This window comes from Mobula hypostoma, chromosome 28 (genome assembly GCF_963921235.1).
Source record: "Mobula hypostoma chromosome 28, sMobHyp1.1, whole genome shotgun sequence".
In the NCBI taxonomy this organism is placed as follows: domain Eukaryota; kingdom Metazoa; phylum Chordata; class Chondrichthyes; order Myliobatiformes; family Myliobatidae; genus Mobula; species Mobula hypostoma.
In genome coordinates this window covers 35,798,226-35,824,648 of record NC_086124.1, presented here as the reverse complement: position 1 = coordinate 35,824,648, position 26,423 = coordinate 35,798,226, and positions in this window count along the sequence as shown.

Sequence of the window (26,423 nt, the reverse complement as noted above, 5' to 3'; positions counted from 1 at the left end):
CCCAGAGAGAGATAGATCCCGATACACAGAGAGAGTGACAGAGACACCCCGATAACAGAGAGAGAGACCCCAAAGCGGAGAGAGAGACAGAAAGAGACCCCGATACTCACAGAGAGAAAGAGATTCCGATACCCAGAGAGAGAGAGACCTCGATAGCCAGAGAGAGAGACTCCTATACCTAGAGAGAAAGACCCCGATACTCAGGGAGAGAGAGAGAGAGACCCGGATACCCAGAGAAAGACCCCGATACTCAGGGAGAGAGAGAGAGAGACCCGGATACCCAGAGAAAGAGAGTGAGAGACCCCGATACCCTGAAAGAGTGAGACATCGACAGCCAGAGAGAGACAGGCAGAATACGATACCCAGAGAGAGAGTCACCGATATCCAGAGAGAGACCCCAATATGCAGAGAGAGAGACCCCGATACGCAGAGAGAGACCCCGATACACAGAGAGAGAGAGACCCCGATACCCAGACAGAGAGAGAGAAAGAGAGATGCTGATACCCAAAGAGAGAGAAAGAGACCCGGATACCCAGAGACAGAGAGAGAGACCCCAATACCCACAGAGAGAGAGGGAGACCCCAATACCCAGAGAGAGAGACTCCGATACCCAGAGAGAGAGAGACTCCAATACCCAGAGAGAGAGAGACCCCGATACCCAGAGAAAGACTCCGATACCCAGAGAGAGGCTCCGATACCCAGAGAGAGAGAGACACCAATACCCAGAGAGAGACTCCAATACTCAGAGAGAGAGAGAGAGAGAGAGACCCTGATACCCAGAGAGAGAGACTCCGATACCCAGAGAGAGAGAGACCTCGATAGCCAGAGAGAGAGACCGGCAGAATACGATACCCAGAGAGAAAGAGAGAGCCCGAGACCCAGAGAGAAAGAGAGCCCGATATCCACAGAGAGACCCCGGTACCCAGACAGAGGGAGATCCCGATACTCAGTGATACCCCAACACCCAGAGAGAGAGACCCTGATACCCAGAAAAAGTGAGATCTTGATACCCAGAGAGAGAGACCCTGATACCCAGGGAGAGAGACCGAGATACCCAGAGAGAGAGGGAGACCCCAATACCCAGAGAGAGAGAGATCCCGATACACAGAGAGAGAGACAGAGACACCCCGATAACAGAGAGAGAGACCCCAAAGCGGAGAGAGAGACAGAAAGAGACCCCGATACTCACAGAGAGAAAGAGATTCCGATACCCAGAGAGAGAGATACCTCGATAGCCAGAGAGAGAGACTCCGATACCCAGAGAGAAAGACCCCGATACTCAGGGAGAGAGAGAGACCCCGATAGCCAGAGAGAGAGAGACCCCGATTCAGAGAGAGAGAGAGAGAGAGAGAAGCCTCGATACCCAGACAGAGAGAGAGAAAGAGAGACGCTGATACCCAAAGAGAGAGAAAGAGACCCGGATACCCAGAAACAGAGAGGGAGACCCCAATACCCACAGAGAAAGAGGGAGACCCCAATACCCAGAGAGAGAGAGTCCGATACCCAGAGGGAGAGAGACCCCAATACCCAGAGAGAGGGACTCCGATACCCAGAGAGAGAGAGACCCCAATACCCAGAGAGAGAGACCCCGATACCCAGAGAGAGACCCCGATACCCAAAGAGAGACTCCGATACCCAGAGAGAGAGAGACTCCAATACCCAGAGAGAGACTCCGATACCCAGAGAGAGAGAGATCCCAATACCCAGAGAGAGACTCCGATACCCAGAGGGAGAGAGAGAGACACACAGATAACAGAGAGAGAGACCCCAAAACGGAGAGAGAGACAGAAAGAGACCCCGATACTCACAGAGAGAGAGAGAACCAGATACCCAAAGAAAGAGAGACCCCGATACCCAGAGAGAGAGACTCCGATACCCAGAGAGAAAGACCCCGAAACTCAGAGAGAAAGAGAGAGAGAACCGGATACCCAGAGAAAGAGAGTGAGAAACCCCGATACCTAGAAAGAGTGAGACCTCGACAGTCAGAGAGAGACAGGCAGAATACGATACCCAGAGAGAGAGACACCGATATCCAGAGAGAGACCCCGACACGCAGAGAGACAGAGACATGGATACCCAGAGAAAGAGAGAGAAAGACCCCGATACCCAGAAAGAAAGACTCCGATACCCAGAGAGAGAGACCCCGATATCCAGAAAGAGAGAGAGAGAGACCCCGATACCCAGAGAGAGACCCCGATACGCAGAGAGAGAGAGAGACCCCGATAGCCAGAAAGAGAGAGACCCCGATACACAGAGAGAGAGAGAGAAGCCCCGATACCCAGACAGAGAGAGAGAAAAAGAGACGCTGATACCCAAAGAGAGAGAAAGAGACCCGGATACCCAGAGACAGAGAGAGAGACCCCAATACCCACAGAGAGAGAGGGAGACCCGAATACCCAAAGAGAGAGACTCCGATACCCAGAGAGAGAGAGACTCCAATACCCAGAGAGAGACTCCGATACCCAGAGAGAGAGAGAGACACCAATACCCAGAGAGAGACTCCAATACTCAGAGAGAGAGAGACCCCGATACCCAGAGAGAGAGACTCCGATACCCATAGAGAGAGAGAGAGAGACCCCGATACCCAGAGAGAGAGACTGCGATACCCAGAGAGAGAGAGACTCCAATACCCAGAGAGAGACTCCGATACCCAGAGAGAGAGAGACTCCAATACCCAGAGAGAGACTCCGATACCCAGAGAGAGAGAGACACCAATACCCAGAGAGAGACTCCAATACTCAGAGAGAGAGAGAGAAAGACCCCGATACCCAGAGAGAGAGACTCCGATACCCATAGAGAGAGAGAGAGAGACCCCGATACCCAGAGAGAGAGACTCCGATACCCAGAGAGAGAGAGACCTCGATAGCCAGAGAGAGAGACCGGCAGAATACGATACCCAGAGAGAAAGAGAGAGCCCGAGACCCAGAGAGAAAGAGAGCCCGATATCCACAGAGAGACCCCGATACCCAGACAGAGGGAGATCCCAATACTCAGTGATACCCCAACACCCAGAGAGAGAGACCCCGATACCCAGAAAAAGTGAGATCTCGATACCCAAAGAGAGAGGGAGACCCCAATACCCAGAGAGAGAGATCCCGATACACAGAGAGAGAGACAGAGACACCCCGATAACAGAGAGAGACCCCAAAGCGGAGAGAGAGACAGAAAGAGACCCCGATACTCACAGAGGGAAAGAGATTCCGATACCCAGAGAGAGAGAGACCTCGATAGCCAGAGAGAGAGACCCCGATACCCAGAGAGAGAGAGACCTCGATAGCCAGAGAGAGACAGGCAGAATAAGATACACAGAGAGAGAGAGACCCCGATATCCAGAGAGAGACCCCGATATGCAGAGAGAGAGAGAGACCCCGATAGCCAGAGAGAGAGAGTCCCCGATACCCAGAGAGAGACTCCGATACCCAGAGAGAGAGAGACCCCAATACCCAGAGAGAGACTCCGATACCCAGAGAGAGAGAGAATCCAATACTCAGAGAGAGAGAGAGAGAGAGACCCCGATACCCAGAGAGAGAGACTCCGATACCTAGAGAGAGAGACCCCGATACGCAGAGAGAGAGACCCCGATACCCACAAAGAGAGTGACCTCGATAGCCGGAGAGAGACAGGCAGAATACGATACCCAGTGACAGAGAGACCCCGATACGCAGAGAGAGAGAGAGAGAGAAAGACCCCGATACCCAGAGAGAGAGACTCCGATACCCATAGAGGGAGAGAGAGAGACCCCGATACCCAGAGAGAGAGACTCCGATACCCAGAGAGAGAGAGACCTCGATAGCCAGAGAGAGAGACCGGCAGAATACGATACCCAGAGAGAAAGAGAGAGCCCGAGACCCAGAGAGAAAGAGAGCCCGATATCCACAGAGAGACCCCGATACCCAGACAGAGGGAGATCCCAATACTCAGTGATACCCCAACACCCAGAGAGAGAGACCCCGATACCCAGAAAAAGTGAGATCTCGATACCCAGAGAGAGAGAGAGACCCTGATACCCAGGAAGAGAGACCGAGATACCCAAAGAGAGGGGGAGACCCCAATACCCAGAGAGAGAGATCCCGATACACAGAGAGAGAGACCCCAAAGCGGAGAGTTAGACAGAAAGAGACCCCGATACTCACAGAGGGAAAGAGATTCCGATACCCAGAGAGAGAGAGACCTCGATAGCCAGAGAGAGAGACTCTGATATCCAGAGAGAAAGACCCCAATACTCAGGGAGAGAGAGAGAGAGACCCGGATACCCAGAGAAAGAGAGTGAGAGACCCCGATACCTGGAAAGAGTGAGACATCGACAGCCAGAGAGAGACAGGCAGAATACAATACACAGAGAGAGAGAGACCCCGATATCCAGAGAGAGACCCCGATACGCAAAGAGAGAGAGAGACCCCAATACCCAGAGAGAGAGAGTCCAATACCCAGAGGGAGAGAGACCCCGATACCCAGAGAGAGGGACTCCGATACCCAGAGAGAGAGAGACCCCAATACCCAGAGAGAGAGAACCCGATACCCAGAGAGAGAGAGACCCCGATACCCAGAGAGAGACTCCGATACCCAGAAAGAGAGAGAATCCAATACCCAGAGAGAGACTCCGATACCCAGAGAGAGAGAGAGAGAGGGAGAGAGAGACCCAGATACCCAGAGAAAAAGAGTGAGAGACCCCGATACCCAGAAAGAGTGAGACCTCGACAGCCAGAGAGAGACAGGCAGAATACGATACCCAGAGAGAGAGACACCGATATCCAGAGAGAGAGACCCCGATACGCAGAAAGACAGAGACCTGGATACCCAGAGAAAGAGAGAGAGAGAGACCCCGACACCCAGAGAGAGAGAGAACCCGATACCCAGAGAGATAGAGACCTCGATAGCCAGAGAGAGACAGGCAGAATACGATACACAGAGAGAGAGAGACCCCAATATCCAGAGAGGGACTCCGATACCCAGAGGGAGAGAGAGAGACACACAGATAACAGAGAGAGAGACCCCGATAGTCACAGAGAGAGAGAGAACCAGATACCCAGAGAAAGAGAGACCCCGATACTCAGAGTGAGAGAGAGAGGGAGATAGACCCCGATACCCAGAGAGAGAGACTCCGATACCCAGAGAAAGAGAGTGAGAGACCCCGATACCTAGAAAGAGTGAGACCTCGACAGCCAGAGAGAGACAGGCAGAATACGATACCCAGAGAAAGAGACACCGATATCCAGAGAGAGAGAGACTCCAATACCCAGAGATAGAGAGACCCTGATACCCAGAGAGAGACTCCGATACCCAGAGAGAGAGAGACTCCAATACCCAGAGAGAGACTCCGATACCCAGAGAGAGAGAGACACCAATACCCAGAGAGAGACTCCAATACTCAGAGAGAGAGAGAGAGAGATAGGGACCCCGATACCCAGAGAGAGAGACCCCGATACCCAGAGAGAGAGAGACTCCGATACCCAGAGAGAGAGAGACCTCGATAGCCAGAGAGAGAGACCGGCAGAATACGATACCCAGAGAGAAAGAGAGAGCCCGAGACCCAGAGAGAAAGAGAGCCCGATATCCACAGAGAGACCCCGATACCCAGACAGAGGGAGATCCCGATACTCAGTGATACCTCAACACCCAGAGAGAGAGACCCCAATACCCAGAAAAAGTGAGATCTCGATACCCAGAGAGAGAGAGAGAGACCCTGATACCCAGGGAGAGAGACCGAGATACCCAGAGAGAGAGGGAGACCCCAATACCCAGAGAGAGAGAGATCCCGATACACAGAGAGAGAGAGACACCCTGATAACAGAAAGAGAGACCCCAAAGCGGAGAGAGAGACAGAAAGAGACCCCGATACTCACAGAGAGAAAGAGATTCCGATACCCAGAGAGAGAGAGACCTCGATAGACAGAGAGAGAGACTCCGATACCCAGAGAGAAAGACCCCGATACTCAGGGAGAGAGAGAGAGAGACCCGGATACCCAGAGAAAGAGAGTGAGAGACCCCGATACCTAGAAAGAGTGAGACATCGACAGCCAGAGAGAGACAGGCAGAATACGATACCCAGAGAGAGAGACACCGATATCCAGAGAGAGACCCCGATATGCAGAGAGAGAGACCCCGATACGCAGAGAGAGACCCCGATACCCAGAGAGAGAGAGACCTCGATTGCCAGAGAGAGACAGGCAGAATACGATACACAGAGAGAGAGAGACCCCGATACCCAGACAGAGAGAGAGAAAGAGAGACGCTGATACCCAAAGAGAGAAAAAGAGACCCGGATACCCAGAGACAGAGAGAGAGACCCCAATACCCACAGAGAGAGAGGGAGACCCCAAAACCCAGAGAGAGAGACTCCGATACCCAGAGAGAGAGAGACTCCAATACCCAGAGAGAGAGAGACCCCGATACCCAGAGAAAGACTCCGATACCCAGAGAGAGAGAGACTCCAATACCCAGAGAGAGACTCCGATACCCAGAGAGAGAGAGACACCAATACCCAGAGAGAGACTCCAGTACTCAGAGAGAGAGAGAGAGAGAGAGAGAGAGAGAGACCCCGATACCCAGAGAGAGAGACTCCGATACCCAGAGAGAGAGAGAGAGAGAGAGACCCCGATAGCCAGAGAGAGAGACCGGCAGAATACGATACCCAGAGAGAAAGAGAGAGCCCGAGACCCAGAGAGAAAGAGAGCCCGATATCCACAGAGAGACCCCGATACCCAGACAGAGGGAGATCCCGATACTCAGTGATACCCCAACACCCAGAGAGAGAGACCCTGATACCCAGAAAAAGTGAGATCTCGATACCCAGAGAGAGAGACCCTGATACCCAGGGAGAGAGACCGAGATACCCAGAGAGAGAGGGAGACCCCAACACCCAGAGAGAGCGAGATCCCGATACACAGAGAGAGAGACAGAGACACCCCGATAACAGAGAGAGAGACCCCAAAGTGGAGAGAGAGACAGAAAGAGACCCCGATACTCACAGAGAGAAAGAGATTCCGATACCCAGAGAGAGAGATACCTCGATAGCCAGAGAGAGAGAGACCCCGATACAGAGAGAGAGAGAGAGAGAGAGAGAGAAGCCCCGATACCAAGACAGAGAGAGAGAAAGAGAGACGCTGATACCCAAAGAGAGAGAAAGAGACCCGGATACCCAGAAACAGAGAGAGAGACCCCAATACCCACAGAGAAAGAGGGAGACCCCAATACCCAGAGAGAGAGAGTCCGATACCCAGAGAGAGAGAGAGAGAGACCCCGATACCCAGAGAGAGACCCCGATACGCAGAGAGAGAGAGAGAGACCCCGATAGCCAGAGAGAGAGAGAGACCCCGATACAGAGAGAGAGAGAGAGAGAGAAGCCCCGATACCCAGACAGAGAGAGAGAAAAAGAGACACTGATACCCAAAGAGAGAGAAAGAGACCCGGATACCCAGAGACAGAGAGAGAGACCCCAATACCCACAGAGAGAGAGGGAGACCCCAATACCCAAAGAGAGAGACTCCAATACCCAGAGAGAGAGAGACTCCAATACCCAGAGAGAGACTCCGATACCCAGAGAGAGAGAGACTCCAATACCCAGAGAGAGACTCCGATACCCAGAGAGAGAGAGACCCCAATACCCAGAGAGAGACTCCGATACCCAGAGGGAGAGAGAGAGACACACAGATAACAGAGAGAGAGACCCCAAAATGGAGAGAGAGACAGAAAGAGACCCCGATACTCACAGAGAGAGAGAGAGAACCCGATACCCAGAGAGAGAGAGAGACCCCGATACCCAGAAAGAGAGACTCCGATACCCAGAGAGATAGAGACCTCGATAGCCAGAGAGAGACAGGCAGAATAGGATACACAGAGAGAGAGAGACCCCGATATCCAGAGAGAGACTCCGATACCCAGAGGGAGAGAGAGACACACACAGATAACAGAGGGAGAGACCCCAATACGGAGAGAGAGACAGAAAGAGACCCCGATACTTACAGAGAGAGAGAGAACCAGATACCCAGAGAAAGAGAGACCCCGATACTCAGAGTGAGAGAGAGAGGGAGAGAGACCCCGATACCCAGAGAGAGAGACTCCGATACCCAGAGAGAAAGACCCCAATACTCAGAGAGAGAGAGAGAGAGACCCGGATACCCAGAGAAAGAGAGTGAGAGACCCCGATACCTAGAAAGAGTGAGACCTCGACAGCCAGAGAGAGACAGGCAGAATACAATACCCAGAGAGAGAGACACCGATATCCAGAGAGAGAGAGACTCCAATACCCAGAGATAGAGAGACCCCGATACCCAGAGAGAGACTCCGATACCCAGAGAGAGAGACTCCAATACCCAGAGAGAGACTCCGATACCCAGAGAGAGAGAGACACCAATACCCAGAGATAGACTCCAATACTCAGAGAGAGAGAGAGAGAGAGACCCCGATACCCAGAGAGAGAGAGACTCCGATACCCATAGAGGGAGAGAGAGAGACCCCGATACCCAGAGAGAGAGAGACCTCGATAGCCAGAGAGAGAGACCGGCAGAATACGATACCCAGAGAGAAAGAGAGAGCCCGAGACCCAGAGAGAAAGAGAGCCCGATATCCACAGAGAGACCCCGATACCCAGACAGAGGGAGATCCCGATACTCAGTGATACCTCAACACCCAGAGAGAGAGACCCCGATACCCAGAAAAAGTGAGATCTTGATACCCAGAGAGAGAGACCCTGATACCCAGGGAGAGAGACCGAGATACCCAGAGAGAGAGGGAGACCCCAATACCCAGAGAGAGAGAGATCCCGATACACAGAGAGAGAGACAGAGACACACTGATAACAGAGAGAGAGACCCCAAAGCGGAGAGAGAGACAGAAAGAGACCCCGATACTCACAGAGAGAAAGAGATTCCGATACCCAGAGAGAGAGAGACCTCGATAGACAGAGAGAGAGACTCCGATACCCAGAGAGAAAGATCCCGATACTCAGGGAGAGAGAGAGAGAGACCCGGATACCCAGAGAAAGAGAGTGAGAGACCCCGATACCTAGAAAGAGTGAGACATCGACAGCCAGAGAGAGACAGGCAGAATACGATACCCAGAGAGAGAGACACCGATATCCAGAGAGAGACCCCGATATGCAGAGAGAGAGACCCCGATACGCAGAGAGAGACCCCGATACCCAGAGAGAGAGAGACCTCGATTGCCAGAGAGAGACAGGCAGAATACGATACACAGAGAGAGAGAGACCCCGATACCCAGACAGAGAGAGAGAAAGAGAGACGCTGATACCCAAAGAGAGAGAAAGAGACCCGGATACCCAGAGACAGAGAGAGAGACCCCAATACCCACAGAGAGAGAGGGAGACCCCAATACCCAGAGAGATAGACTCCGATACCCAGAGAGAGAGAGACTCCAATACCCAGAGAGAGAGAGACCCCGATACCCAGAGAAAGACTCCGATACCCAGAGAGAGAGAGACTCCAATACCCAGAGAGAGACTCCGATACCCAGAGAGAGAGAGACACCAATACCCAGAGAGAGGTTCCAATACTCAGAGAGAGAGAGAGAGAGAGACCCCGATACCCAGAGAGAGAGACTCCGATACCCAGAGAGAGAGAGAGAGAGACCCCGATACCCAGAGAGAGAGAGAGAGAGAGACCCCGATACCCAGAGAGAGAGACCGGCAGAATACGATACCCAGAGAGAAAGAGAGCCCGATATCCACAGAGAGACCCCGATACCCAGACAGAGGGAGATCCCGATACTCAGTGATACCCCAACACCCAGAGAGAGAGACCCTGATACCCAGAAAAAGTGAGATCTCGATACCCAGAGAGAGAGACCCTGATACCCAGGGAGAGAGACCGAGATACCCAGAGAGAGAGGGAGACCCCAATACCCAGAGAGAGAGAGATCCCGATACACAGAGAGAGAGACAGAGACACCCCGATAACAGAGAGAGAGACCCCAAAGCGGAGAGAGAGACAGAAAGAGACCCCGATACTCACAGAGAGAAAGAGATTCCGATACCCAGAGAGAGAGATACCTCGATAGCCAGAGAGAGAGACTCTGATACCCAGAGAGAAAGACCCCGATACTCAGGGAGAGAGAGAGAGAGACCCGGATACCCAGAGAAAGAGAGTGAGAGACCCCGATACCTAGAAAGAGTGAGACATCGACAGCCAGAGAGAGACAGGCAGAATACGATACACAGAGAGAGAGAGAGAGACCCCGATATCCAGAGAGAGACCCCGATACGCAAAGAGAGAGAGAGACCCTGATAGCCAGAGAGAGAGAGACCCCGATACAGAGAGAGAGAGAGAGAAGCCCCGATACCCAGACAGAGAGAGAGAAAGAGAGACGTTGATACCCAAAGAGAGAGAAAGAAACCCGGATACCCAGAAACAGAGAGAGAGACCCCAATACCCACAGAGAAAGAGGGAGACCCCAATACCCAGTGAGAGAGAGTCCGATACCCAGAGAGAGAGAGACTCCAATACCCAGAGAGAGACTCCGATACCCAGAGAGAGAGAGACTCCAATACCCAGAGAGAGAGAGACCCCAATACCCAGAGAGAGACTCCGATACCCAGAGGGAGAGAGAGACACACACAGATAACAGAGAGATAGACCCCAAAACGGAGAGAGAGACAGAAAGAGACCCCGATACTCACAGAGAGAGAGAGAACCAGATACCCAGAGAAAGAGAGTGAGAGACCCCGATACCTAGAAAGAGTGAGACCTCGACAGTCAGAGAGAGACAGGCAGAATACGATACCCAGAGAGAGAGACCCCGATATCCAGAGAGAGAGAGAGAGAGAGACCCCGATACCCAGAGAGAGACCCTGATATGCAGAGAGAGAGAGAGACCCCGATAGCCAGAGAGAGAGAGACCTCGATAGCCAGAGAGAGAGACCCCGATACCCAGAGAGAGAGAGAGAGAGACCCCAATACCCACAGAGAGAGAGAGAGAGGGAGACCCCAATACCCAGAGAGAGAGACTCCAATACCCAGAGGGAGAGAGACCCCGATACCCAGAGAGAGAGTCTCCGATACCCTGAGAGAAAGAGACCCCAATACCCAGAGAGACCCCGATACCCAGAGAGAGAGACTCCGATACCCAGAGAGAGAGAGACCCCGATACCCAGAGACAGACACCCCGATATCCAGAGAGAGAGAGAGAGAGACCCCGATACCCAGAGAGAGACCCTGATATGCAGAGAGAGAGAGAGACCCCGATAGCCAGAGAGAGAGAGACCCCGATACACAGAGAGAGAGAGAGAAGCCCCGATACCCAGACAGAGAGAGAGAAAAAGAGACGCTGATACCCAAAGAGAGAGAAAGAGACCGGATACCCAGAGACAGAGAGAGAGACCCCAATACCCACAGAGAGAGAGGGAGACCCCAATACCCAAAGAGAGAGACACCGATACCCAGAGAGAGAGAGAGACTCCAAAACCCAGAGAGAGACTCCGATACCCAGAGAGAGAGAGACACCAATACCCAGAGAGAGACTCCAATACTCAGAGAGAGAGAGAGAGAGAGAGAGACCCCGATACCCAGAGAGAGAGACTCCGATACCCATAGAGGGAGAGAGAGAGACCCCGATACCCAGAGAGAGAGACTCCGATACCCAGAGAGAGAGAGACCTCGATAGCCAGAGAGAGACCGGCAGAATACGATACCCAGAGAGAAAGAGAGAGCCCGAGACCCAGAGAGAAAGAGAGCCCGATATCCACAGAGAGACCCCGATACCCAGACAGAGGGAGATCCCAATACTCAGTGATACCCCAACACCCAGAGAGAGAGACCCCGATACCCAGAAAAAGTGAGATCTCGATACCCAAAGAGAGAGGGAGACCCCAATACCCAGAGAGAGAGATCCCGATACACAGAGAGAGAGACAGAGACACCCCGATAACAGAGAGAGACCCCAAAGCGGAGAGAGAGACAGAAAGAGACCCCGATACTCACAGAGGGAAAGAGATTCCGATACCCAGAGAGAGAGAGACCTCGATAGCCAGAGAGAGAGACCCCGATACCCAGAGAGAGAGAGACCTCGATAGCCAGAGAGAGACAGGCAGAATAAGATACACAGAGAGAGAGAGACCCCGATATCCAGAGAGAGACCCCGATATGCAGAGAGAGAGAGAGACCCCGATAGCCAGAGAGAGAGAGTCCCCGATACCCAGAGAGAGACTCCGATACCCAGAGAGAGAGAGACCCCAATACCCAGAGAGAGACTCCGATACCCAGAGAGAGAGAGAATCCAATACTCAGAGAGAGAGAGAGAGAGAGAGAGAGAGAGAGAGAGAGAGACCCCGATACCCAGAGAGAGAGACTCCGATACCTAGAGAGAGAGACCCCGATACGCAGAGAGAGAGACCCCGATACCCACAAAGAGAGTGACCTCGATAGCCGGAGAGAGACAGGGAGAATACGATACCCAGTGACAGAGAGACCCCGATACGCAGAGAGAGAGAGAGAGAGAGAGACCCCGATACCCAGACAGAGAGAGAGAGACCCAGATACCCAGAGAGAGAGAGAGAGAGAGAGAGACCCCAATACCCACAGAGAGAGAGAGAGGGAGACCCCAATACCCAGAGAGAGAGACTCCAATACCCAGAGGGAGAGAGACCCCGATACCCAGAGAGAGAGTCTCCGATACCCTGAGAGAAAGAGACCCCAATACCCAGAGAGACCCCGATACCCAGAGAGAGAGACTCCGATACCCAGAGAGAGAGAGTCCCCGATACCCAGAGAGAGAGAGAGAGACCCCGATACCCAGAGAGAGAGACTCCGATACCCACAGAGGGAGAGACCTCGATAGCCAGGGACAGAGACCGGCAGAATACGATACCCAGAGAGAAAGAGACCCCGATATCCACAGAGAGACCCCGATACCCAGACAGAGAGGGAGATCCCGATACTCAGAGATACCCGAACACCCAGAGAGAGATACCCCGATACCCAGAAAGAGTGAGATCTCAATACCCGGAGAGAGAGAGAGAGACCTGAATACCCAGGGAGAGAGACCCTGATACCCAGAGGGAGAGAGACCGAGATACCCAGAGAGAGAGGGAGACCCCGATACCCAGAGAGAGAGAGAGAGAACCCGATACCCAGAGAGAGAGAGACCCCAATACGGAGAGAGAGAGACAGAAAGAGACCCCGATACTCTCAGAGAGAGAGAGACCCCAATACCCAGAGAGTGGGAGACCACGATACCCAGAGAGTGAGAGAGACCCCGAAAACTAGAGCGAGAGAGACCACGAAACCTACAGTGTGAGAGACCCCATTACGGAGAGAGAGACAGACCCCGATATTCACAAGAGAGATAGACCCATATACCCAGAGAGAGAGAGAGACCCGGATACCCAGAGAAAGAGAGAGAGAGAGAGACCCTGACACCCAGAGGGAGAGAGACTCCGATACCCAGAGAGAGAGACCCCGATACCCAGAGACAGAGAGACCCCGATATCCAGAGAGAGACCCCAATACGCAGAGAGAGAGAGAGAGAGAGAGAGACCCCGATACCCAGACAGAGAGAGAGAAAGAGAGACGCTGATACCCAAAGAGAGAGAAAGAGACCCGGATACCCAGAGACAGAGAGAGAGACCCAGATACCCACAGAGAGAGAGTGACCCCAATACCCAGAGAGAAAGACTCCGATACCCAGAGGGAGAGAGACCCCGATACCCAGAGAGAGAGAGACTCTGATACCCAGAGAGAGAGAGACCCCGATACTCAGAGTGAGAGAGAGAGAGAGAGAGAGAGACAGACGCCGATACCCAGAGAGAGAGAGAGACGCCGATACCCAGAGAGAGAAGGAGACCCCAACACCCAGAGAGAGAGAGACCCCGATACCCAGAGGGAGAGAGACCCCGATACACAGAGGGAGGACCCCAATACGCAGAGACAGAGAGAGACCCCAATAGCCAGAGAGAGAGAGACCCCGATACACAGAGGGAGGACCCCAATACCCAGAGAGAGACCCCGATACACAGAGAGAGAGAGAGAAAGAGAGATGCTGATACCCAAAGAGAGAGAAAGAGACCCGGATACCCAGAGACAGAGAGAGAGACCCCAATACCCACAGAGAGAGAGGGAGACCCCAATACCCAGAGAGAGAGACTCCAATACCCAGAGGGGGAGAGACCCCGTTACCCAGAGAGAGAGACTCCAATACCCAGAGAGAGAGACTCCGATACCCAGAGAGAGAGACTCTGATACCCAGAGAGAGAGAGAGACCCGGATACCCAGAGAAAAAGAGAGAGAGAGCCGGATACCCAGAGAGAGAGAGAGAGAGACTCCGATACCCAGAGAGAGAGGGAGACCCCGACACCCAGAGAGAGAGAGACCCCGATACCCAGAGAGAGAGACTCCGATACCCAGAGAGAGAGAGAGAGAGAGAGAGAGAGAGAGAGAGAGAGGCCCCGATACCCAGAGAGAGAGACGCCGATACCCAGAGAGAGAGGGAGACCCCGACACCCAGAGAGAGAGAGACCCCGATACCCAGAGGGAGAGAGACCCCGATACACAGAGGGAGGACCCCAATACGCAGAGACAGAGAGAGACCCCAATAGCCAGAGAGAGAGAGACCCCGATACACAGAGGGAGGACCCCAATACCCAGAGAGAGACCCCGATACACAGAGAGAGAGAGAGAAAGAGAGATGCTGATACCCAAAGAGAGAGAAAGAGACCCGGATACCCAGAGACAGAGAGAGAGACCCCAATACCCACAGAGAGAGAGGGAGACCCCAATACCCAGAGAGAGAGACTCCAATACCCAGAGGGGGAGAGACCCCGTTACCCAGAGAGAGAGACTCCAATACCCAGAGAGAGAGACTCCGATACCCAGAGAGAGAGACTCTGATACCCAGAGAGAGAGAGAGACCCGGATACCCAGAGAAAAAGAGAGAGAGAGCCGGATACCCAGAGAGAGAGAGAGAGAGACTCCGATACCCAGAGAGAGAGGGAGACCCCGACACCCAGAGAGAGAGAGACCCCGATACCCAGAGAGAGAGACTCCGATACCCAGAGAGAGAGAGAGAGAGAGAGAGAGAGAGAGAGAGGCCCCGATACCCAGAGAGAGAGACGCCGATACCCAGAGAGAGAGGGAGACCCCAACACCCAGAGAGAGAGAGACCCCGATACCCAGAGGGAGAGAGACCCCGATACACAGAGGGAGGACCCCAATACGCAGAGACAGAGAGAGACCCCAATAGCCAGAGAGAGAGAGACCCCGATACACAGAGGGAGGACCCCAATACCCAGAGAGAGACCCCGATACACAGAGAGAGAGAGAGAAAGAGAGATGCTGATACCCAAAGAGAGAGAAAGAGACCCGGATACCCAGAGACAGAGAGAGAGACCCCAATACCCACAGAGAGAGAGGGAGACCCCAATACCCAGAGAGAGAGACTCCAATACCCAGAGGGGGAGAGACCCCGTTACCCAGAGAGAGAGACTCCGATACCCAGAGAGAGAGACTCCGATACCCAGAGAGAGAGACTCTGATACCCAGAGAGAGAGAGAGACCCGGATACCCAGAGAAAAAGAGAGAGAGAGCCGGATACCCAGAGAGAGAGAGAGAGAGAGAGACTCCGATACCCAGAGAGAGAGGGAGACCCCGACACCCAGAGAGAGAGAGACCCCGATACCCAGAGAGAGAGACCCTGATACTCAGAGAGAGAGAGAGACCCCGATAGCCAGAGAGAGAGAGACCCCGATACAGAGAGAGAGAGAGAGAAGCCCCGATACCCAGACAGAGAGAGAGAAAGAGAGACACTGATACCCAAAGAGAGAGAAAGAGACCCGGATACCCAGAGACAGAGAGAGAGACCCCAATACCCACAGAGAGAGAGGGAGACCCCAATACCCAGAGAGAGAGACTCCAATACCCAGAGGGGGAGAGACCCCGTTACCCAGAGAGAGAGACTCCAATACCCAGAGAGAGAGACTCCGATACCCAGAGAGAGAGACTCTGATACCCAGAGAGAGAGAGAGACCCGGATACCCAGAGAAAAAGAGAGAGAGAGCCGGATACCCAGAGAGAGAGAGAGAGAGAGACTCCGATACCCAGAGAGAGAGAGAGACCCGGATACCCAGAGAAAAAGAGAGAGAGAGCCGGATACCCAGAGAGAGAGAGAGAGAGAGACTCCGATACCCAGAGAGAGAGGGAGACCCCGACACCCAGAGAGAGAGAGACCCCGATACCCAGAGAGAGAGACCCTGATACTCAGAGAGAGAGAGAGACCCCGATAGCCAGAGAGAGAGAGACCCCGATACACAGAGAGAGAAAGAGAAGCCCCGATACCCAGACAGAGAGAGAGAAAGAGAGACACTGATACCCAAAGAGAGAGAAAGAGACCCGGATACCCAGAGACAGAGAGAGAGACCCCAATACCCACAGAGAGAGAGGGAGACCCCAATACCCATAAGGAGAGACTCCGATACCCAGAGGGAGAGAGATCCCGTTACCCAGAGAGAGAGACTCCAATACCCAGAGAGAGAGAGACCCCAATACCCAGAGAGAGAGAGACTCCGATACCCAGAGAGAGAGAGACCCCGATACCCAGAGAGCGACTCCGACACCCAGAGAGAGAGAGACTCCAATACAGAGAGAGAGAGAGAGAGAGAAAGACCCCGATACCCAGAGAGAGAGACTCCGATACCCAGAGAGAGAGAGAGAGAGAGAGAGAGAGAGAGAGGCCCCGATACCCAGAGAGAGAGAGAGACAGAGAGGGAGATCCCGATACTCAGTGATACCCCAACACCCAGAGAGAAAGACCCCGATACCCAGAAAGAGTAAGATCTTGATACCCAGAGAGAGAGAGAGACCCTGATACCTAGAGAGAGAGAGAGACCCCGATACCTGGAGAGAGAGAGACCCCGGTACCCGCAGAGAGAGACCCCAAAATGGAGAGAGAGACAGAAAGAGACCCCAATACTCACAGAGAGAGAGAGAGAACCCGATGCCCAGAGAGAGAGACTCCGATACCCAGAGAGAGACACCCTGATACCCAGAGAGAGAGACTCCGATACCCAGAGAGAGACACCCTGATACCCAGAGAGGGAGACCCCGACACCCAGAGAGAGAGAGCCCGATACCCAGAGAGAGACCCCGATACGCAGAGAGAGAGAGACACCCCGATACACAGAGAGAGAGAGAGAGAGAGAGAGAGAAGCCCCGATACCCAGACAGAGAGAGAGAAAGAGAGACGCTGATACCCAAAGAGAGAGAAAGAGACCCGGATACCCAGAGACAGAGAGAGAGTCCCCAATACCCACAGAGAGAGAGGGAGACCCCAATACCCAGAAAGAGAGACTCCAATACCCAGAGGGAGAGAGACACCGTTACCCAGAGAGAGAGACTCCAATACCCAGAGAGAGAGACCCCGATACCCAGAGAGAGAGAGACCCCGATACCCAGAGTGACAGAGAGGCCCCGATTCAGAGAGAGAGAGAGAGAGAGAGACGCCGATACCCAGAGAGAGAGAAAGAGACCCGGATACCCAGAGACAGAGAGAGAGTCCCCAATACCCACAGAGAGAGAGGGAGACCCCAATACCCAGAAAGAGAGACTCCAATACCCAGAGGGAGAGAGACACCGTTACCCAGAGAGAGAGACTCCAATACCCAGAGAGAGAGACCCCGATACCCAGAGAGAGAGAGACCCCGATACCCAGAGTGACAGAGAGGCCCCGATTCAGAGAGAGAGAGAGAGAGAGAGAGAGAGAGACGCCGATACCCAGAGAGAGAGACTCCGACACCCAGAGAGAGAGACTCCGATACCCAGAGAGAGAGAGACCCCAATACCAAGAGGGAGAGAGAGGCCGATACCCAGAGAGAGAGGGAGACCCCGACACCCAGAGAGAGAGAGACCCCAATACCCAGAGAGAGAGACCCCGATACCCAGAGAGAGAGAGACCCCAATACCCAGAGAGAGACTCCGATACCCAGAGGGAGAGAGAGAGACACACAGATAACAGAGAGAGAGACCCCAAAATGGAGAGAGAGAGACAGAAAGAGACCCCGATACTCACAGAGAGAGAGAGAACCAGATACCCAGAGAAAGAGAGACCCCGATACTCAGAGTGAGAGAGAGAGGGAGAGAGACCCCGATACCCAGAGAGAGAGACTCCGATACCCAGAGAGATAGAGACCTCGATAGCCAGAGAGAGACAGGCAGAATACGATACACAGAGAGAGAGAGACCCCGATATCCAGAGAGAGACACCGATACGCAGAGAGAGAAAGACCCTGATACCCGGAGTGAGAGAGACCCCGATACTCAGAGTGAGAGAGAGAGAGACCCGGATACCCAGAGAAAGAGTGAGAGAGACCCCGATACCCAGAGAGAGAGACCCGGATACCCAGAGAGAGAGAGAGAGACCCGGATACTCAGAGAAAGAGAGAGAGAGACCCCGATACCCAGAGAGAGGGAGACCCCGACACCCAGAGAGAGAGGGACCCCAATACCCAGAAAGAAAGACACCGATACCCAGAGAGAGGGACCCCGATACGCAGAGAGAGAGAGACCCCGATACCCAGAGAGAGAGAGAGACCCCGATACCCAGAGAGAGAGAGACCTCGATAGCCAGAGAGAGACAGGCAGAATAAGATACACAGAGAGAGAGAGACCCCGATATTCAGAGAGAGACCCCGATATGCAGAGAGAGAGAGAGACCCCAATACCCAGAGAGAGAGAGACCTCGATAGCCAGAGAGAGACAGGCAGAATAAGATACACAGAGAGAGAGAGACCCCGATATCCAGAGAGAGACCCCGATATGCAGAGAGAGAGAGAGACCCCGATAGCCAGAGAGAGAGAGTCCCCGATACCCAGAGAGAGACTCCAATACCCAGAGAGAGACTCCGATACCCAGAGAGAGAGAGACCCCAATACCCAGAGAGAGACTCCGATACCCAGAGAGAGAGAGAATCCAATACTCAGAGAGAGAGAGAGAGAGAGAGAGAGAGAGAGACCCCGATACGCAGAGAGAGAGACCCCGATACCCACAAAGAGAGTGACCTCGATACCCAGAGAGAGAGAGACCCGGATACCCAGAGAGAGAGAGAGAGACCCGGATACTCAGAGAAAGAGAGAGAGAGACCCCGATACCCAGAGAGAGGGAGACCCCGACACCCAGAGAGAGACTCCGATACCCAGAGAGAGAGAGACCCCAATACCCAGAAAGAAAGACTCCGATACCCAGAGAGAGGGACCCCGATACGCAGAGAGAGAGAGAGACGCCGATACCCAGAGAGAGAGAGACCTCGATAGCCAGAGAGAGACAGGCAGAATAAGATACACAGAGAGAGAGAGACCCCGATATTCAGAGAGAGACCCCGATATGCAGAGAGAGAGAGAGACCCCGATACCCAGAGAGAGAGAGACCTCGATAGCCAGAGAGAGACAGGCAGAATAAGATACAGAGAGAGAGAGAGACCCCGATATCCAGAGAGAAACCCCGATATGCAGAGAGAGAGAGAGACCCCGATAGCCAGAGAGAGAGAGTCCCCGATACCCAGAGAGAGACTCCGATACCCAGAGAGAGAGAGACCCCAATACCCAGAGAGAGACTCCGATACCCAGAGAGAGAGAGAATCCAATACTCAGAGAGAGAGAGAGAGAGAGAGAGAGACCCCGATACGCAGAGAGAGAGACCCCGATACCCACAAAGAGAGTGACCTCGATAGCCGGAGAGAGACAGGCAGAATACGATACCCAGAGACAGAGAGACCCCGATACGCAGAGAGAGAGAGAGAGAGAGAGACCCCGATACCCAGACAGAGAGAGAGAGACCCAGATACCCAGAGAGAGAGAGAGAGAGAGACCCCAATACCCACAGAGAGAGAGAGAGGGAGACCCCAATACCCAGAGAGAGAGACTCCAATACCCAGAGGGAGAGAGACCCCGATACCCAGAGAGAGTGTCTCCGATACCCTGAGAGAAAGAGACCCCAATACCCAGAGAGACCCCGATACCCAGAGAGAGAGACTCTGATACCCAGAGAGAGAGAGAGAGACCCCGATACCCAGAGAGAGAGACTCCGATACCCACAGAGGGAGAGACCTCGATAGCCAGGGACAGAGACCGGCAGAATATGATACCCAGAGAGAAAGAGACCCCGATATCCACAGAGAGACCCCGATACCCAGACAGAGAGGGAGATCCCGATACTCAGAGATACCCGAACACCCAGAGAGAGATACCCCGATACCCAGAAAGAGTGAGATCTCGATACCCGGAGAGAGAGAGAGAGACCTGAATACCCAGGGAGAGAGACCCTGATACCCAGAGGGAGAGAGACCGAGATACCCAGAGAGAGAGAGACCCCAATACCCAGAGAGAGAGAGACTCCGATACCCAGAGAGACAGACCTCGATACCCAGAGAGAGAGAGACTCCAATACTCAGAGAGAGAGAGAGAAAGACCCCGATACCCAGAGAGAGAGACTCCGATACACAGAGAGAGAGAGAGAGAGAGAGAGAGAGAGAGAGAGAGGCCCCGATACCCAGAGAGAGAGACTCCAATACCCAGAGAGAGAGAGAGACAGAGAGGGAGATCCCGATACTCAGTGATACCCCAACACCCAGAGAGAAAGACCCCGATACCCAGAAAGAGTAAGATCTTGATATCCAGAGAGAGAGAGAGACCCTGATACCTAGAGAGAGAGAGAGAGACCCCGATACCTGGAGAGAGAGAGACCCCGGTACCCAGAGAGAGAGACCCCAATACCCACAGAGAGAGAGGGAGACCCCAATACCCAGAGAGAGAGACTCCAATACCCGGAGGGAGAGAGACACCGTTACCCAGAGAGAGAGACTCCAATACCCAGAGAGAGAGAGACCCCGATACCGAGAGAGAGAGAGACCCCGATTACAGAGTGACAGAGAGGCCCCGATTCAGAGAGAGAGAGAACCCGATACCCAGAGAGAGAGAACCCGATACCCAGAGAGAGAGAGACCCCGATACTCAGAGTGACAGAGAGGCCCCGATTCAGAGAGAGAGAGAGAGAGAGAGAGACACCGATACCCAGAGAGAGAGAGACCCCGATACCCAGAAAGAGTGAGACCTCGACAGCCTGAGAGAGACAGGCAGAATACGATACCCAGAGAGAGAGACCCCGATACCCAGAGAGAGATAGAACCAGATACCCAGAGAAAGAGAGACCCCGATACTCAGAGTGAGAGAGAGAGGGAGAGAGACCCCGATACCCAGAGAGAGAGACTCCGATACCCAGAGAGATAGAGACCTTGATAGCCAGAGAGAGACAGGCAGAATACGATACACAGAGAGAGAGAGACCCCGATATCCAGAGAGAGACACTGATACGCAGAGAGAGAAAGACCCTGATACCCGGAGCGAGAGAGACCCCGATACTCAGAGTGAGAGAGAGAGAGACCCGGATACCCAGAGAAAGAGTGAGAGAGACCCCGATACCCAGAGAGAGAGACCCGGATACCCAGAGAGAGAGAGAGAGACCTGGATACTCAGAGAAAGAGAGAGAGAGACCCCAATACCCAGAGAGAAGGAGACCCCGACACCCAGAGAGAGAGGGACCCCAATACCCAGAGAGAGGGACCCCGATACGCAGAGAGAGAGAGACCCCGATACCCAGAGAGAGAGAGAGACCTCGATAGCCAGAGAGAGACAGGCAGAATAAGATACACAGAGAGAGAGAGACCCCGATATTCAGAGAGAGACCCCGATATGCAGAGAGAGAGAGAGACCCCGATACGCAGAGAGAGAGAGTCCCCGATACCCAGAGAGAGACTCCAATACCCAGAGAGAGACTCCGATACCCAGAGAGAGAGAGACCCCAATACCCAGAGAGAGACTCTGATACCCAGAGAGAGAGAGAATCCAATACTCAGAGAGAGAGAGAGAGAGAGAGAGAGAGAGACCCCGATACGCAGAGAGAGAGACCCCGATACCCACAAAGAGAGTGACCTCGATAGCCGGAGAGAGACAGGCAGAATACGATACCCAGAGACAGAGAGACCCCGATACGCAGACAGAGAGAGAGAGAGAGAGACCCCGATACCCAGACAGAGAGAGAGAGACCCAGATACCCAGAGAGAGAGAGAGAGGGAGACCCCAATACCCAGAGAGAGAGACTCCAATACCCAGAGGGAGAGAGACCCCGATACCCAGAGAGAGTGTCTCCGATACCCTGAGAGAAAGAGACCCCAATACCCAGAGAGACCCCGATACCCAGAGAGAGAGACTCTGATACCCAGAGAGAGAGAGAGAGACCCCGATACCCAGAGAGAGAGACTCCGATACCCACAGAGGGAGAGACCTCGATAGCCAGGGACAGAGACCGGCAGAATATGATACCCAGAGAGAAAGAGACCCCGATATCCACAGAGAGACCCCGATACCCAGACAGAGAGGGAGATCCCGATACTCAGAGATACCCGAACACCCAGAGAGAGATACCCCGATACCCAGAAAGAGTGAGATCTCGATACCCGGAGAGAGAGAGAGAGACCTGAATACCCAGGGAGAGAGACCCTGATACCCAGAGGGAGAGAGACCGAGATACCCAGAGAGAGAGAGACCCCAATACCCAGAGAGAGACTCCGATACCCAGAGAGACAGACCTCGATACCCAGAGAGAGAGAGACTCCAATACTCAGAGAGAGAGAGAGAAAGACCCCGATACCCAGAGAGAGAGACTCCGATACCCAGAGAGAGAGAGAGAGAGAGAGAGAGAGAGAGAGAGAGGCCCCGATACCCAGAGAGAGAGACTCCAATACCCAGAGAGAGAGAGAGACAGAGAGGGAGATCCCGATACTCAGTGATACCCCAACACCCAGAGAGAAAGACCCCGATACCCAGAAAGAGTAAGATCTTGATATCCAGAGAGAGAGAGAGACCCTGATACCTAGAGAGAGAGAGAGAGACCCCGATACCTGGAGAGAGAGAGACCCCGGTACCCAGAGAGAGAGACCCCAATACCCACAGAGAGAGAGGGAGACCCCAATACCCAGAGAGAGAGACTCCAATACCCGGAGGGAGAGAGACCCCGATACCCAGAGAGAGAGAGACCCCGATACCCAGAGAGAGAGAGATCCCGATACCCAGAGAGAGAGAGAGACCTCGATACCCAGAGAGAGAGACCCCGATACCCAGAAAGAGAGATTCCGATACCCAGAGAGAGAGACCTCGATACCCAGAGAGAGAGACCCCGATACCCAGAGAGAGAGACCCCGATTCCCAGAGAGAGAGAACCCGATACCCAGAGAGAGAGAGACCCCGATACCCAGAGAGAGAGAGATCCCGATACCCAGAGAAAGAGAGAGACCCCGATACCCAGATAGAGAGAGACCCCGATACCCAGAGAGAGAGAGAGAGACCCGGATACTCAGAGAAAGAGAGAGAGAGACCCCGATACCCAGAGAGAGGGAGACCCCGACACCCAGAGAGAGAGGGACCCCAATACCCAGAAAGACAGACACCGATACCCAGAGAGAGGGACCCCGATACGCAGAGAGAGAGAGACCCCGATACCCAGAGAGAGAGAGAGACCCCGATACCCAGAGAGAGAGAGACCTCGATAGCCAGAGAGAGACAGGCAGAATAAGATACACAGAGAGAGAGAGACCCCGATATTCAGAGAGAGACCCCGATATGCAGAGAGAGAGAGAGACCCCAATACCCAGAGAGAGAGAGACCTCGATAGCCAGAGAGAGACAGGCAGAATAAGATACACAGAGAGAGAGAGACCCCGATATCCAGAGAGAGACCCCGATATGCAGAGAGAGAGAGAGACCCCGATAGCCAGAGAGAGACTCCAATACCCAGGGAGAGACTCCGATACCCAGAGAGAGAGAGACCCCAATACCCAGAGAGAGACTCCGATACCCAGAGAGAGAGAGAATCCAATACTCAGAGAGAGAGAGAGAGAGAGAGAGAGAGAGAGAGAGACCCCGATACGCAGAGAGAGAGACCCCGATACCCACAAAGAGAGTGACCTCGATACCCAGAGAGAGAGACCCGGATACCCAGAGAGAGAGAGAGAGATCCAGATACTCAGAGAAAGAGAGAGAGAGACCCCGATACCCAGAGAGAGGGAGACCCCGACACCCAGAGAGAGAGGGACCCCAATACCCAGAAAGAAAGACTCCGATACCCAGAGAGAGGGACCCCGATACGCAGAGAGAGAGAGAGACGCCGATACCCAGAGAGAGAGAGACCTCGATAGCCAGAGAGAGACAGGCAGAATAAGATACACAGAGAGAGAGAGACCCCGATATTCAGAGAGAGACCCCGATATGCAGAGAGAGAGAGAGAGACCCCGATACCCAGAGAGAGAGAGACCTCGATAGCCAGAGAGAGACAGGCAGAATAAGATACACAGAGAGAGAGAGACCCCGATATCCAGAGAGAGACCCCGATATGCAGAGAGAGAGAGAGACCCCGATAGCCAGAGAGAGAGAGTCCCCGATACCCAGAGAGAGACTCCGATACCCAGAGAGAGAGAGACCCCAATACCCAGAGAGAGACTCCGATACCCAGAGAGAGAGAGAATCCAATACTCAGAGAGAGAGAGAGAGAGAGAGAGAGACCCCGATACGCAGAGAGAGAGACCCCGATACCCACAAAGAGAGTGACCTCGATAGCCGGAGAGAGACAGGCAGAATACGATACCCAGAGACAGAGAGACCCCGATACTCAGAGAGAGAGAGAGAGAGAGAGACCCCGATACCCAGACAGAGAGAGAGAGACCCAGATACCCAGAGAGAGAGAGAGAGAGAGACCCCAATACCCACAGAGAGAGAGAGAGGGAGACCCCAATACCCAGAGAGAGAGACTCCAATACCCAGAGGGAGAGAGACCCCGATACCCAGAGAGAGTGTCTCCGATACCCTGAGAGAAAGAGACCCCAATACCCAGAGAGACCCCGATACCCAGAGAGAGAGACTCTGATACCCAGAGAGAGAGAGAGAGACCCCGATACCCAGAGAGAGAGACTCCGATACCCACAGAGGGAGAGACCTCGATAGCCAGGGACAGAGACCGGCAGAATATGATACCCAGAGAGAAAGAGACCCCGATATCCACAGAGAGACCCCGATACCCAGACAGAGAGGGAGATCCCGATACTCAGAGATACCCGAACACCCAGAGAGAGATACCCCGATACCCAGAAAGAGTGAGATCTCGATACCCGGAGAGAGAGAGAGAGACCTGAATACCCAGGGAGAGAGACCCTGATACCCAGAGGGAGAGAGACCGAGATACCCAGAGAGAGAGAGACCCCAATACCCAGAGAGAGAGAGACTCCGATATCCAGAGAGACAGACCTCGATACCCAGAGAGAGAGAGACTCCAATACTCAGAGAGAGAGAGAGAAAGACCCCGATACCCAGAGAGAGAGACTCCGATACCCAGAGAGAGAGAGAGAGAGAGAGAGAGAGAGAGAGAGAGGCCCCGATACCCAGAGAGAGAGACTCCAATACCCAGAGAGAGAGAGAGACAGAGAGGGAGATCCCGATACTCAGTGATACCCCAACACCCAGAGAGAAAGACCCCGATACCCAGAAAGAGTAAGATCTTGATATCCAGAGAGAGAGAGAGACCCTGATACCTAGAGAGAGAGAGAGAGACCCCGATATCTGGAGAGAGAGAGACCCCGGTACCCAGAGAGAGAGACCCCAATACCCACAGAGAGAGAGGGAGACCCCAATACCCAGAGAGAGAGACTCCAATACCCGGAGGGAGAGAGACACCGTTACCCAGAGAGAGAGACTCCAATACCCAGAGAGAGAGAGACCCCGATACCCAGAGAGAGAGAGACCCCGATTACAGAGTGACAGAGAGGCCCCGATTCAGAGAGAGAGAGAACCCGATACCCAGAGAGAGAGAACCCGATACCCAGAGAGAGAGAGACCCCGATACTCAGAGTGACAGAGAGGCCCCGATTCAGAGAGAGAGAGAGAGAGAGAGAGACACCGATACCCAGAGAGAGAGAGACCCCGATACCCAGAAAGAGTGAGACCTCGACAGCCTGAGAGAGACAGGCAGAATACGATACCCAGAGAGAGAGACCCCGATACCCAGAGAGAGATAGAACCAGATACCCAGAGAAAGAGAGACCCCAATACTCAGAGTGAGAGAGAGAGGGAGAGAGACCCCGATACCCAGAGAGAGAGACTCCGATACCCAGAGAGATAGAGACCTTGATAGCCAGAGAGAGACAGGCAGAATACGATACACAGAGAGAGAGAGACCCCGATATCCAGAGAGAGACACCGATACGCAGAGAGAGAAAGACCCTGATACCCGGAGCGAGAGAGACCCCGATACTCAGAGTGAGAGAGAGAGAGACCCGGATACCCAGAGAAAGAGTGAGAGAGACCCCGATACCCAGAGAGAGAGACCCGGATACCCAGAGAGAGAGAGAGAGACCCGGATACTCAGAGAAAGAGAGAGAGAGACCCCA